The sequence below is a fragment of the Pholcus phalangioides genome, unplaced genomic scaffold, assembly GCF_987345545.1.
Source record: "Pholcus phalangioides strain wild (caught in Gottingen) unplaced genomic scaffold, Ppha-v1.0 ptg000003l_1, whole genome shotgun sequence".
Classification (NCBI taxonomy): domain Eukaryota; kingdom Metazoa; phylum Arthropoda; class Arachnida; order Araneae; family Pholcidae; genus Pholcus; species Pholcus phalangioides.
In genome coordinates, this window is record NW_028301596.1 from 34,567,704 (window position 1) to 34,580,669 (window position 12,966).

General features: G+C 39.1%; 1 protein-coding gene across 7 annotated transcripts in view; it reads right to left on the reverse strand.

Moving 5' to 3' along the window:
- LOC149088448 (transducin-like enhancer protein 4) overlaps positions 1–12,966 on the reverse strand; it is a 110,360-nt gene that overhangs the window by 11,727 nt on the left and 85,667 nt on the right. The window lies entirely within an intron of this gene.

Genomic DNA, 12,966 nt, shown 5'->3' on the forward strand with positions numbered 1-12,966 from the left:
TCCATCAAGTATGTTCCTTTCATCTTTGAATAAAGGAGGAAGAGGACGACCAACAAGAACTAAATGTGGAAAAAGCACCACATTCGGAACCAGAATTTCTCAAAGAGAAGCAAGGAACTTATGGAATAGTGACGGGAGGGGTTAAGATTCCAGGAGAGAAAATGACAGCATCGCGAGATAGCGAGCGGTCCTATGTTCCGGTGCTTAGACTTTAATGAAGTCGCTTCCTTTTCCTCGGGCCCCCTCCCCTCTATTTTCTTTATCCCCACGCAATACTCTCCCGATGGATGAAGGAACAGTCGACTTAAAAAGGTAGGCGATTAATGATCCAGAACGGGAAAGCAAGAACAGTATTCCCCAAGGAGATAAAAAGGAAGAGCTCAATTTTCGGAACACTCCCTCACCCAAGGGCCATCAAAGTGCAAAGAAGGCTATCTCTTTTCCCGTGTCTTGATGTCATCTTTACTCGTCATACTTTTCTGGGCAACAAGTACGGCACGATATCCTAGTATGAGAAATCAGATTGAACTGAATTCTGGTATATAATTAATATGGGACTTCATCTGATTTAAAAAAATAAAATCCAAGCTATCTAGAGCTGGAACCCCCGAGAACCAAAAACTCAATGCAAATCCCTGTCAAATTTTCTGGCGTATTACGCTTTTCGGGTAAAAGTGGGAAAACATGGTATGAGGGAAAAACGGATAGTCCTCCCATGCTTGATAAGATAATTGAGCTGAAAATTTCGGTAAGATTCTGTTGATTTTTAACCCTATCGCTAAATAGCTCATCTCTCTGCAAAAAATTGCAACGGTCCCATCACACAGGCTCTAATTTAGATAGTTGTAGCATGTTGAGAATTCTTTGGTATACCTTCCCGCCATTCAACAGATCAATATTATTGCATCAGAGTTCTTATTTGCTCAGAGACATCAAATTCTTTCCCCTGGAGGGACCGATGCTATCTACTAATCCCACTACATCGAGTCCAGAAATAAAATAACGCGCACCTCAGCAACGACCATTTATAGCAATATCATAAAGAACACACGTATACACTGTACTCATTTCCCAATCAATGAAGTGTGATAACATTTTTAGAAAATCAAAGGAAAATGTGTATGGATGGGAAGTTGTTCTCATCACAAGAAAGACATTTCTCTCTCCACTGTCCACAACTCACATCATCACAAGCGCTTCCGGAATACGAAGGAGAAAAAGATTTCAAGATGCCAGACATCAGTTAAACCACAATTCAACCACATAACGAACCCCACAAAAAAGTAGTTTCTCCATCTCTCCCCCTTACCTCCACCATGCATAGTCTCAATCATGAAAACTGCAGGTTCCTTTCCTTCGTACATATACTACTATATTTTTCGAGTGCCAGACAGGTAAATGCAAACTGACAGAGGTCACGGAATGCGGTCATTAGCGGAAAATGGAACTTTTAAGATAGTTGCTGGCACGGTCTTGCTACTTACTTACTTAGCTGTATCTCTCTTCCCATTGCTTTTGAAGGAAAGAGAGAGAGCTCTTTTCCCTTTTCTTCCCTTGGTGTGTATGCGTTTTACCACTGGAATTATCATCTCTCTCTCTTCTCCGAGAGCAAAAATAAAAAAGCAAAGAGGGGAAACAGAGCAATTTGCAAGCAAGAGAAGGTCTGTCTTTCCCTCTTCCACCATCAATGCAAGAGGTTGGAGGTGGACGCCCACACGGAATCTCCATCGACCAAATCCGCCGCCGAAACAATCCGAGAAGCATGGAAAATAGCAAGAGATAGAAGAGAGAGCTCTTCCTTCATCATCATCATGATGCGGAGAGAAGATAGAAGATGGAACATACGACGTAAGCGAATGGGTCCTCGGTTGTTATCGCGAGTGAGAATCGCATTCCCACCCCACTACCATCTTCTCTCTTTCTCTCATCAATGGCAAGACACGACTTTGCGTTGCGTTGCTCATTTACTCGCGAGATGGAAAGACGACGACGGAGCCGCCGCCACGGCCCCACTTGATGAGATACTGTATCTCCCCACATCCATTAACGTATATACACACGTACATACCTCAGATCGTATTTTGAAACAAATACCGAGGTCATTGGTCCTACACCATAGAAAAGGGGGATTTCCATTGAAACTTTCAGCCAGCCGCGGTCAAAAGAAATCTTGACCTTCGTTCCCGGCGTTAATCACTCCCAACTAAATGCAACCGTTCAAGGGGAAATTACGGATACTTATGAAATACTGTACAGTAGAACTTCCCTGAAAGCATTGAGCACACCCACCCCACCCCCGATTCGTAAAGAATCGGTCGTATCGATTCGTAAGAAGCGCATTAAGAATCGAAGCCCGAATGCAACCACGATGTGATTGTTAAAGGTAAAGGCTTAAAGTCACGTGACGATGGACTGATCGAAAAATTCCCCTTTTGGGGAATTTCGCCATTGACCAATTACCGCCCAGCTAAAAATTAACGTGTTGATAAAATGGGGAAGAAAAGAAATTTTAGAACGACGCTAGCCTGAAAAAATGGAGTTTATTTAAGAAAATGTGAATATATATGGTTGCGAAGAAATGATAAATACATAATGCTTTTTGAGCCATGATGCAGTAAAAAACCGAAACATATACATACTTGATTATCAGATATGATTTATAAAATATTTTTCCCACGTTCAACGAGCCCTTTCACTCTCCACGAAGGAGGGGAGGGGGTATGCTTTATATTACTTACGGTGAAAGTGACAGTTTCTTTCGGGTTCCACATGATCAAATACAAAGGAATCTTTAAACACTTGACACCCAGAGAACTTTCAAAGAAGAAAACTTTCTTGTTACTAATACTCGCAAAGCTGTTCTTTATTTTCAATTTTAGCGAGATAGTGTCGTTTGAAAGGGTCAGACAACTAGGATGGCCAAACAACTTAAAAGCAATAACACTGCATTGTTTTCACATCGAATTTCTCAACTAGAAGCTCCAGAAGTTCATGAATGTCATTTTCCGTTTTAACAGAAAATTATAAGCTGTGAAAACGATTTTTTTTTCTTTTTGGAAATTTTTTACCCACTCGAAGCGAGGATTCTTGAATTACAGAATTTACGTATATTTTACGGGACACCCAGGGCAGGGCCATAACTAGGACTTTTGCCACCCGAGCAAACATTTTTCCGCCCCCACAACTTTAAAATGCTATAATTTTATAACGGTGTTTTTTGTTCCCACCTAAAAAATTGCCGCCACCAAAATTTTCCCGACCGGGTAGTTCTGCCTCCTATGGTTACGGCCCTGATCCAGGGCCATCTTAACACACGCCTCCAACCCAAGCACGGCAACCTCATTTCATTTGAGTAGGGGCTTCCACTATAAGATCTAGCACAACGATTTATGACAATAAATATGTAAATGGTGCTTAAGCAGTGGTTTATTTTGTCCTGGAGCTATGATGCCTTTGAGACAGCAATGGGGGAACATTTTTTTTGGATAAATAGTATTCAAAAATTTGAGTTCCGTAGAACAGCCTTATAACTATCGAGGGTTACGCGAGAAGTTTTACGTGGAGAGCTATAGAAAACTGAGAAAATGTTTTGTTCCTTTAAAAAAAAATACCGGTGGAACAAAAACTGTGCCAAAGTGGGCGATCTCACCCTTTGGAGAGCGACGGAATAAGCTACGGAGGCAGTAGGAGCTGCAGATGTAACGGGAGATTTTATGAGTTGGCTTCGCAGGGAGATGGCACAATCGAGAAAAATCTGTAAAGGGGTCTAGATGAGAAAAATAAGTTTGGAAGACTGTGTTAATTAATTCACGAGTTCAATAAATTATATTACAACCAATCGAAAATTTAAAAAAACGGCAAATAAAAGTATGGCATAAACCATTTACAGTGTTTTAAATCGTCTAATAATAAAATTCGTTCATTTTCAATGACCGGCTAAAAAAATGGAATAATTTCCTCATTCTTCGATCTGGCACATGATTTTAAAAATCGAGTGTCATCGATTCAGACAATGACACTCGACCATCGATTGGTGTGGATGCTTTTTTCCCTTTCGTTTGTTGTGCACAAACACAACAAACGAAAGGGAAAAAAGCATCCACACCAATCGATGGTCGAGTGTCATTTAGATGGAGAAGAGACAAAAGTAGAATACCAAAACTACATACATCTCAAGAAAAAAAATACTATAGAAGAAAAAGATTCTCGTCTCTACATAACAACTGCTCAGGACGAACACAAAAATTCCCGAGCAGATGAAGGAGGAGGAAAACGATTCTTCTTGGCCTGCTCACTCACTACCAACACGGACGACGACATACACAGAAATATAAAAAGACGAGGAAAAGCAAACCAAACGAAAATAGCGGAAGGACTCGGAAGTCGGCGGAAGTTAGGAGCAAAAAAAAGAGCATAGAAGAGTCTCCTCCTCTTGTACAAGGAATAAGTAGTAAGGAACTCGCGGCCTTACAAGGGCACTTTTAAAGCACAATTTCTCCCATCTCTTCTCTCTCGGCTCTCTTCAATCTTCTTCACTTTCTCTGGTACATCTCTCCGCATTACACACACATCCAAAGCATAACGTAGCTGAGTGACATAAGCATGTACATACATAGGTAAGGAAGATAGAAAAGAAAAAAAAGTGAAAGGAAAGCGAGTGCAATTACATTTTAAGGGCTATCCCATTTTCTTGAGAAAAAAATAAAAAAATTGAAATTTTTTCCCTTTCCAGTATAAGGAAATACAAAACTCTCTCGAGTTGATTAGAAAGTACGCTTTCTTAATTTTTTTTTCTCCACCTATGAATGTGGAAGTGGAGTATGTATGATGGATATTACCCAGGCGTTTTAGTTTAGAAATCTATTGACTTAGATACATTGAAGCCACGTGCTGCGAATTTTTTTCCCAGCAGGTTCAGACTTGAAACTTGAAATACTAGACAGATACCTTAATATTTCTTACGGAATTTCTAACGTAAAGGGTATCTGTTAGAAAAGCAGCAACACCCTCCCATAGCCCATCAATCTATCTACCCCACCTAACCAAACATGAGAACACTTTTTCGAAGTATATGGGAGTTAAAAAAAAAAGGAAAATATGTATAGTAAGGGGCCGTTCAAGTATTACGTAAGCAAATTTTTAGCCATTTTTGACCCCCCCCCCCCCTGTCAGCAAAATTTCGTCATCAGCTCTGCCCCTCTGAATTGTATATTTTCATAAAGAGAGGTTTATGACGTAAGCATTATCCAAATATCCCCCCCATTGATGATGACGTAATACTTGAACGGCCCTAAACACAAAATAATGTAAAAACTAAATATGCCCGTTACAGTCCGGGGGGGGGGGGATGGAGAGAAAGGGGAGAACAACAGAAATGCAAAGATTAAGCACCTGTGGTAGGTTCAGACTGACAAATTAGAGCAGACACCTTCAACTTGTTCAGGAGCATGCACCCCCAAGGGGAAGTCCAACATGGCTCCAGTCTGGGGCCCCACTCAATTAAGTTGGAGTTGGGACCATGCTTGTGAGCGTCGTGGTACTTACTGAAATCCCCCCCCCCCCAAGAGTGATCAATGCTCCCAATTTCGTTTTCCATCGATCAACACCCTGTTCAATCTGCACTCAAAGATTAACATTAGCTGTGGCTTTAATCAGATTGAAAAAAGTTGATATACGCACGGACAAAGCTTAGTAATTTTGCGGCCCACTAAAAATATATGTGTAAGCTGTAAGCACTTATTAATAAGGCATATATGGGTTTAAAAAAAAAGCTTTTTAATGTTTGTTAATGAATTTAAATTGATAGAATTTTTAACTATGGCCTTGTTAAGAAGTTTTTGTGAAATTGCTTTCAACATTTTGTGGTAGGGTGTGACTGCATCTTTCGCACTTACCCATGTCGGCTATGGTCACTTGGGTGCTGGCATAAGTGCTCGATACTCGAAAAAAGTACAGATGCACGGAAAAGTAAAGCATACAGCATAATAGTTCATTGTCAAGATGGACTTGTTTTACTAATTCATATGCGCTAAAACGTTAAAACTTCAAAACAAGCAAGCAAAAAAAATCATGTTTAAAGAGTTCAAAGACCAGACGGCGTGACACGATAGTAACACACAACCTTTCTCGTCAACATACGTGACACCACCACTATCATCAAACAGGGAGAACCAACAAAACGGGGAGAGAAAGTAGGGAATGAAAAATCCCGGGTAAGACGTTTTGATCCTAGGATCTGCACATAAAAATAAAAGAAAGTCTGGAGTTCCCTTTCTTCACACACGCATATAAACAAACGCGTCATCCCTATCACATCACCACCGCAAGCAGGCAGAGAGAAGAGCTCTTTTATGCAAATAACCGGCGACGTTAGCGTTGGGATGTGTGTTTGAAAGAGGCAGGAAGGAATAAAAAGGACTGAAAAGCGTCGACGTCATTGGATGGATTTCACAGAGTATGTCTAAGAGAGAAAAGAAAAGGGGGAGGACTTTTTTCTGAATAATTCATATCGCGGTAAAGCGATGAAAACGCCATCGGATGCGCTATGAAAGCGGGCCAAAGGTACGAGTTGAATCGCTCTATAAACATTTCAAAAGGTAGTGGGGACCCTCCACGACCGTGATCCTATAAAACACGTAAAAAGGGAGGCAGGAGAGAGCTGAACATGGTGACAGTGTTCAACAAGAGAAAAGAAAAGTTGGGAGGAAGGCGTGCGCTAACAAATCACGCAGCTGCAATCAATTAGCCACCGTTGCACAGCTTGTAAATCGCGACCCAAAGGTACTAACAACGTGTCATCGGTTGTGATATCACACACGGAAAGAATAATGCATGTACGTATTATTGCGCATATACATATAGATACGTATACTGGGGGAACGCTTCACTTTGTACATTGAGCTCTTTTACCCCACCTTCTGCAAATGGTTACGGATTCGCAATACTAATGAATATACATAGGTTCCACGATGCTCCAAAGCTTAAAGAGGCAGCAAAAGAAAAATGGGGGGGGGGGGGAAATACACATATATCACACACACATACAGTCAGTCACAAAAGTCTACGTACACCTTTGAAAATGGTACTTCTGAAGGAATCATACATTTTGGGGTTAACTTATTATTTTCAGAACTTTGTGTATCAAAAGTGTACAAAATTTTATTACTGTAAATGACAAATATGAAATAAATTCGCAAGAATATGCAAATTTCATAGAAAACCATGTCACAAAAATCTACATACAGCAAGCACATTTCTGTTGCGTCAAGTGAAATTGTTGTAGTATTTGAGAGAGAAGAAGAAATACTGCTTCAAACACGGAAAAGTAACTCTGTACTTGTACTAGGCTCATATTGCCTTTGTTCTGATGTTGAAATGGCTCCGCGGAGAGAGATTTCTGTTGAAATAAGAAATGTGGTAATTAAGTTGCGAACAGAAGGAAAATCTTACGGTGAGATTTCGAAAATTATTGGAAAAAGCCGTTCCAGTGTCCAAACCATTGTCAGAAATTACGAATCAGTCGGAAATGTGTTTAATAAACCTCGCTGTGGTCGTCCGAGGGTTTTGAGTAATCGACATGTACGATGGATTGTTAATAAAATCAAGTCGAATCCGAAATTATCCGCTCCCAAATTGACGCAGCATATTGCATCAACGACCAACAACACTGTGCATCCTGAAACTGTCAGACGAATTCTCCGATCGAAAGGATTTCATGGACGAGTTTCAAGACGAAAACCTCTGATCTCCACCGTAAATCAGAAGAAAAGGCTCGATTTTGCTAAACAGTATCATCAAAAGGATTTCGATTTCTGGAAAAGTGTCTTATTCACAGATGAAAGCAAATATAATATTTTCGGTAGTGACGGTCACGGAAAAATTTGGAGAAGGAAAAATGAGGAAATGAAACCTGAAAATCTGACTCCAACAGTCCAGCATGGTGGAGGTGATGGTTTGGGGATGCATGTCAGCGTCTGAAGTAGGGAAATTAGTTTTCATTGAAGGTAAGGTCCAATACCTCAAGATACTGCAAGATAATTTGCAAGCATCTGTCGACAAATTAGGTCTCGGATGTCAATGGATCTTCCAACAGGATAATGATCCAAAGCATACTGCAAAGACTGTGAAGGAATGGCTCCTTTACAAGGTACCTAGACAGTTTCATTCACCTGACTTGAATCCCATTGAACACTTATGGGATGAACTCGAGAGAAGAGTTCGCAAGTATAGTGTTACCAACAAAGCATGTTTGAAACAGACATTGTTGAAAGAGTGGTCCAAAATTACAGCGGATATAACAGAAAACCTAGTTCAGTCCATGAGCAGGAGGTTGGATGCCGTTATTGAATCGAATGGAGGTCCCACAAAATATTAATTTTCAATTCAAATGCAAAAATCGTGCATATTAATAAACTTTTCACCCATGTATGTAGACTTTTGTGACATGCTATTTTCACTCAAATTGTTTTTTTTAAATAAATATCAATTTGATGTTATTCATTTCTATCAAAAACATGTTTGAATTGTTCAATGTTCGAATAAAAATAGGGTGAAATCCTGATTCCTTTTTGTTTCTTCAATAATGCTATTTTTAAGGGTGTATGTAGACTTTTGTGACTGACTGTATATACATACACAAGCGAAGACGATGGTTTGTTGAGTAATTGTATGGACCGGGATGTTTTTGCGAAATTCCCGAGCTGATTGAAAGCACTGGTAACTAATATTGTTAAAAACTTTTGTTGTTGTGAGAATTTAATTTATAAAAGTCATTGTTGCACAAAGAATTGTATGAAAATGCTCTAGTTCAGTCGTAGTGAATAGACATATGGAAATCAATCGCACTCAACACCGCAACAAAAGCTAATGCTTGTAGCTAAAACTAATCAAAATCACATTATGAAAAAACACAGCGCAAAAAATTTAAAATACCAAATCAAACAAAGCAAAAACGTACTGAACATAGTATGTTTGCACGTTATGCAAAACATTGTTTTTCCGAAGCAGGCAAAATATGCATAATACAAAAAACATCGAAGCAGCAATTTCACTCAGTCACAAGTTTCAAACAGTAAAAATTACTTGACTGGCATAGTTCTGATTCTCAAGCACAGTTAGTCAATCGGCCGTTATATCGCAAAGATTTCCAAATAATTTGGCGTTTTAGGGTGTCCCAGGCAGTGCTCACCCAATACACATCTAAATTCAATTTTACTTCCCTAAATTTCGTCAAGGAGTGAAAATACTCCTTCAAATGTTAAGTAATTTTTTTTTGATACGGTTAATACTCACCAATTAAAAAAAAAAAAAAAAACACACCTTTTTTTTACAAAAATAACCCTTAAATTTTGGAGTGAAATTTTACTTCAAAATTATATTTTCGGATGACACTGGTCCTAGGATATTTTTGGTATAAGATTATGGAGAATGATTTCCAACCGGAGGGTCATGGAAATTGGAGGTACCACTGATATACTCAAAGATAGGGTAAGAATGCTACAAAATAATTCGAATTCTAATCTTTCCCTAGGATGCCATGAAGGTGAACCATTTTGAGGAATCTGGTCCAGTATGCGTATCAATAGCATCCGTGTTAAAGGTGGTACATAGAAGGCCAGCGTATGAAAAAAATTTGTACCTAGGAAATTTGGATTTACAAGAGAAAAAAAAACCTCTACTTATAGGTGAATGAGAGTCTTTAGCGTTAAATCCTTTCTAAAACAAATATTGATATTTGGGCTCAATGCTTGATGTGGCAATGGTAAAATACACAAAACTAAAAAAAAATCTATAAAAATTACGTTTTATCTATATAATTTACCAACTAAAAAACGCAAAAAATAATAAAAATAATAATTAAGTTAATTTTTCTGGTTCTAGAGATTCACCAGATGAAAGCATTAAAAATTATAAAAATTTGATGAGATTTATGGTTTCTTTTCTCTACATTTTATTCATAATATCAATCAGAATCCGCTTTTCGAACTGAATTCAAAGTAAATCCAAGAACGTCATCCATTCAGCAAAGCGCCCGTGAAGGCCAATAAAGTGAACAAAAAACTCCACAAAAGGTAGGTTAATTTAGGAATTTCACCAGAAAATTCAAATGAACTTCCAATGTAGTTGAATCTCTCCAAACAAGACAGCACATTGTTCATAAAAAGATCGCTCATCGGGGCAATCGGGTAGCAAAAAAAAAAAAAAAAAAACGGAGGATGAAGATCATCCTTTTAAATGTATAACAGGGAGGGGAAGGGGGATCTCTTAAAAGTGTATTAGCAAATTGAAAGTAATGAGCAACCGTATTCCGTAACGAGCAACTAGGATGAGAGCTCTTATCAAAACTTCCTTCTCCACCTCTCAGGCATTAAAACCAATAAAAAAACTATACAAGTAGAAAAATAAAATTTGAAGAAGGCAGCCACAGGAAGCCATTCATCAAACATGAAGAAAAGCGATTGAAAAATGACCGCTGGGCAAAAAATAAAAGACAAGATGGGTTAGTTTGATGCTTTGGATCATAGGTCAACCCCTCAAGATTCCAACCAATCTTCCACAAGGATAATTCACTGTTCTCCCTCCTCTATAAACCTAAATATCACCTTTCCCTTCATGGGGGGGGGGGGGGGGGAGAGAAGAGATTCACCCACATCCACCACACATGAAAACTAGCAAGGAAAAAACCCTCAACCCCACCGATCATTTGCTCCTCAGCTCAGCACCGGTCCTCCTCCTAAGCAAAGCAATCACAGAGTCCCACAAGTATCAAATATATTGTAAGAACAAAACAAAAAAAAAAAAGACTTTTGTATATATTCCCCTTCTGAACTTGTAATAACTGTAGCACAGAGAAACTGGTGCTGGGGGGTGAAAACACCACATGCACAAGAAAAGCCTGCAAGAAAATGGGGGGGGGGGAAGAGAGACCTTTAAAAAAAGTAGGAAACGGGGGGGGGAAGTACAATAAAAAATGAATGCTGTGGCACAAGCATGGAGATCAGAGGAGACCAAACCATCAGTTATGCCTGATGGCTGCTGCTCCTATTCAATGAAGTTAATGACACACATGGTACAACCACTATGCCACCCAATTTTTTTTTAATACTTCCAGGAGGCAGTAGCCGGTAACACCCTGCTGCAGCAATGGGTTTCCCCTCCATATCATCAATATCTTTTTTTTCCATAAAAGAAGCATTTCCCTCCAATTTTTTTAGAGTCATGAGAAGTTATGGTGTGGCCAACAACAGGGGGGTCACAGTCCAAGTCCAATTACATCATTCCTAAAGGAAATGGGGAACAGGAAGATGCACACAGTTGCATTTACACCCTTTACAACTTATTTTAATGTTTTCCCACCACATTTCATTAGTTTTATGAGAAAAAATTCACAGTTTGATTGTCTATAATTAAAATTTCCTGTCCTGAGCTGTGTACAGCCATAACAATCCAGAATGTCTAAGAAAGGATAAATGTGAGAGAAAAAAATCAGTTCCAACATTAATTACCAGAATGCATTTGCTATAGCACATGTCAATTTTTGCAACCATGAGATTTATCCACTCAAGCTTTTCATTGGAGGGTGTCTATACAAATATCTTTAGCACAATCGTTTACATATTTATTTCTTGACTAATGAACATGGTGCTAAATTTACGTGATATACGACCAAAACCTTGTACAAAACTGATTCCTCACCAGGACCTTCATGGAGATTTTCAGCCTTGGGGTAAAGCTTGGAAAATTCTATCTCTTGATAATTCATGTGCAGTTTCATAGCTTTTCGATGAATAATTACAGCTGTACACAGCTTAGAACATGGGGACTCTGGCAATAGATTCTCTGCACATTTCACAATAAATGGAAGAAATTTTATCATTGGAAAATTTCGAACAAATATCATGTGAAAATAACTTCTCTGAAAATAGGTGTAAATAATTTTACAGAATATAACAAGAATCAAGGGGAAAAAATTACAAATTGCTCGAAATATTTGAGTAAAAATAAATTGATCAGGTTTTCATCAACCAGGTTTCTGTTCAAAGTATTGTTCAACTGCTTTTCAGTAAACGTGTCAAAAATATATAAAATAACACATAACACATGGAACAGAATGATCCAAGAATAAACATCAATAACAATACTATTGGAATATAACCAAACTAGCCCACCATATCCAAAAATAGAGAGGGAAAGATCAAAAAGATTGAAAAATTAATGTGCCCCCACACATCTGGGTAGCTATCTGGCCTAAGTTTTTGGACCCTTAATAAAATACTATAAATTCTTCTTTGTCTTCATCCCCCTTTTTTTCAGGAACTCCTGATAAAAAGCACTATCGGGGGGGGGGGGGGTGAAAAAGGAATCCCCCTCCAAGAATGTAGGGGGAGGAGAATGAGCACCCTATGGCAAAAGGAGGAGGCCCACCACTCCAACAAACATGATGAAAGTGGTATCACAAACTCCTCACTGTAGAGGAAAAAAGTATGCAAGAGGGAATAAAAAGGTACATAGAGGTCTGGAACTACAGGGTAATCCCACTCCTCACAATCCTCCCATAGGCGGAGGGGTTCCCTTCTATACAGGAAACATCCTGCTCTTGAGGCTATTCACATTTGTAAGAGGTAGCACAGAAGCATTTCCCTCTGGATATACAGGCAGCACTATCCCTCACTCTGTTCCCCTAAGAGCTCAAAATCTACAATGATATTATACAGGGCACCGTTTCATACCTTTTATATGAAGAGAAATTTGTATTTGTGTGCTAACACTGCCTCTCTCTGAAACCTCTTGCCAATGAGGTAAAAAACGGAGGGGGAGGGTTGCTCTCTGTAGACAAACCACATGTTGTAGGCTATGTTATCACTGAGAAGATTTAAGAGAGGGGCAGCAACCTCAACCAAGGCTACACATACATTTTTTTTTTTATTTGCTTCCCCCCCCCCCCAGAACAAGAGGGGGGCTTTGAAC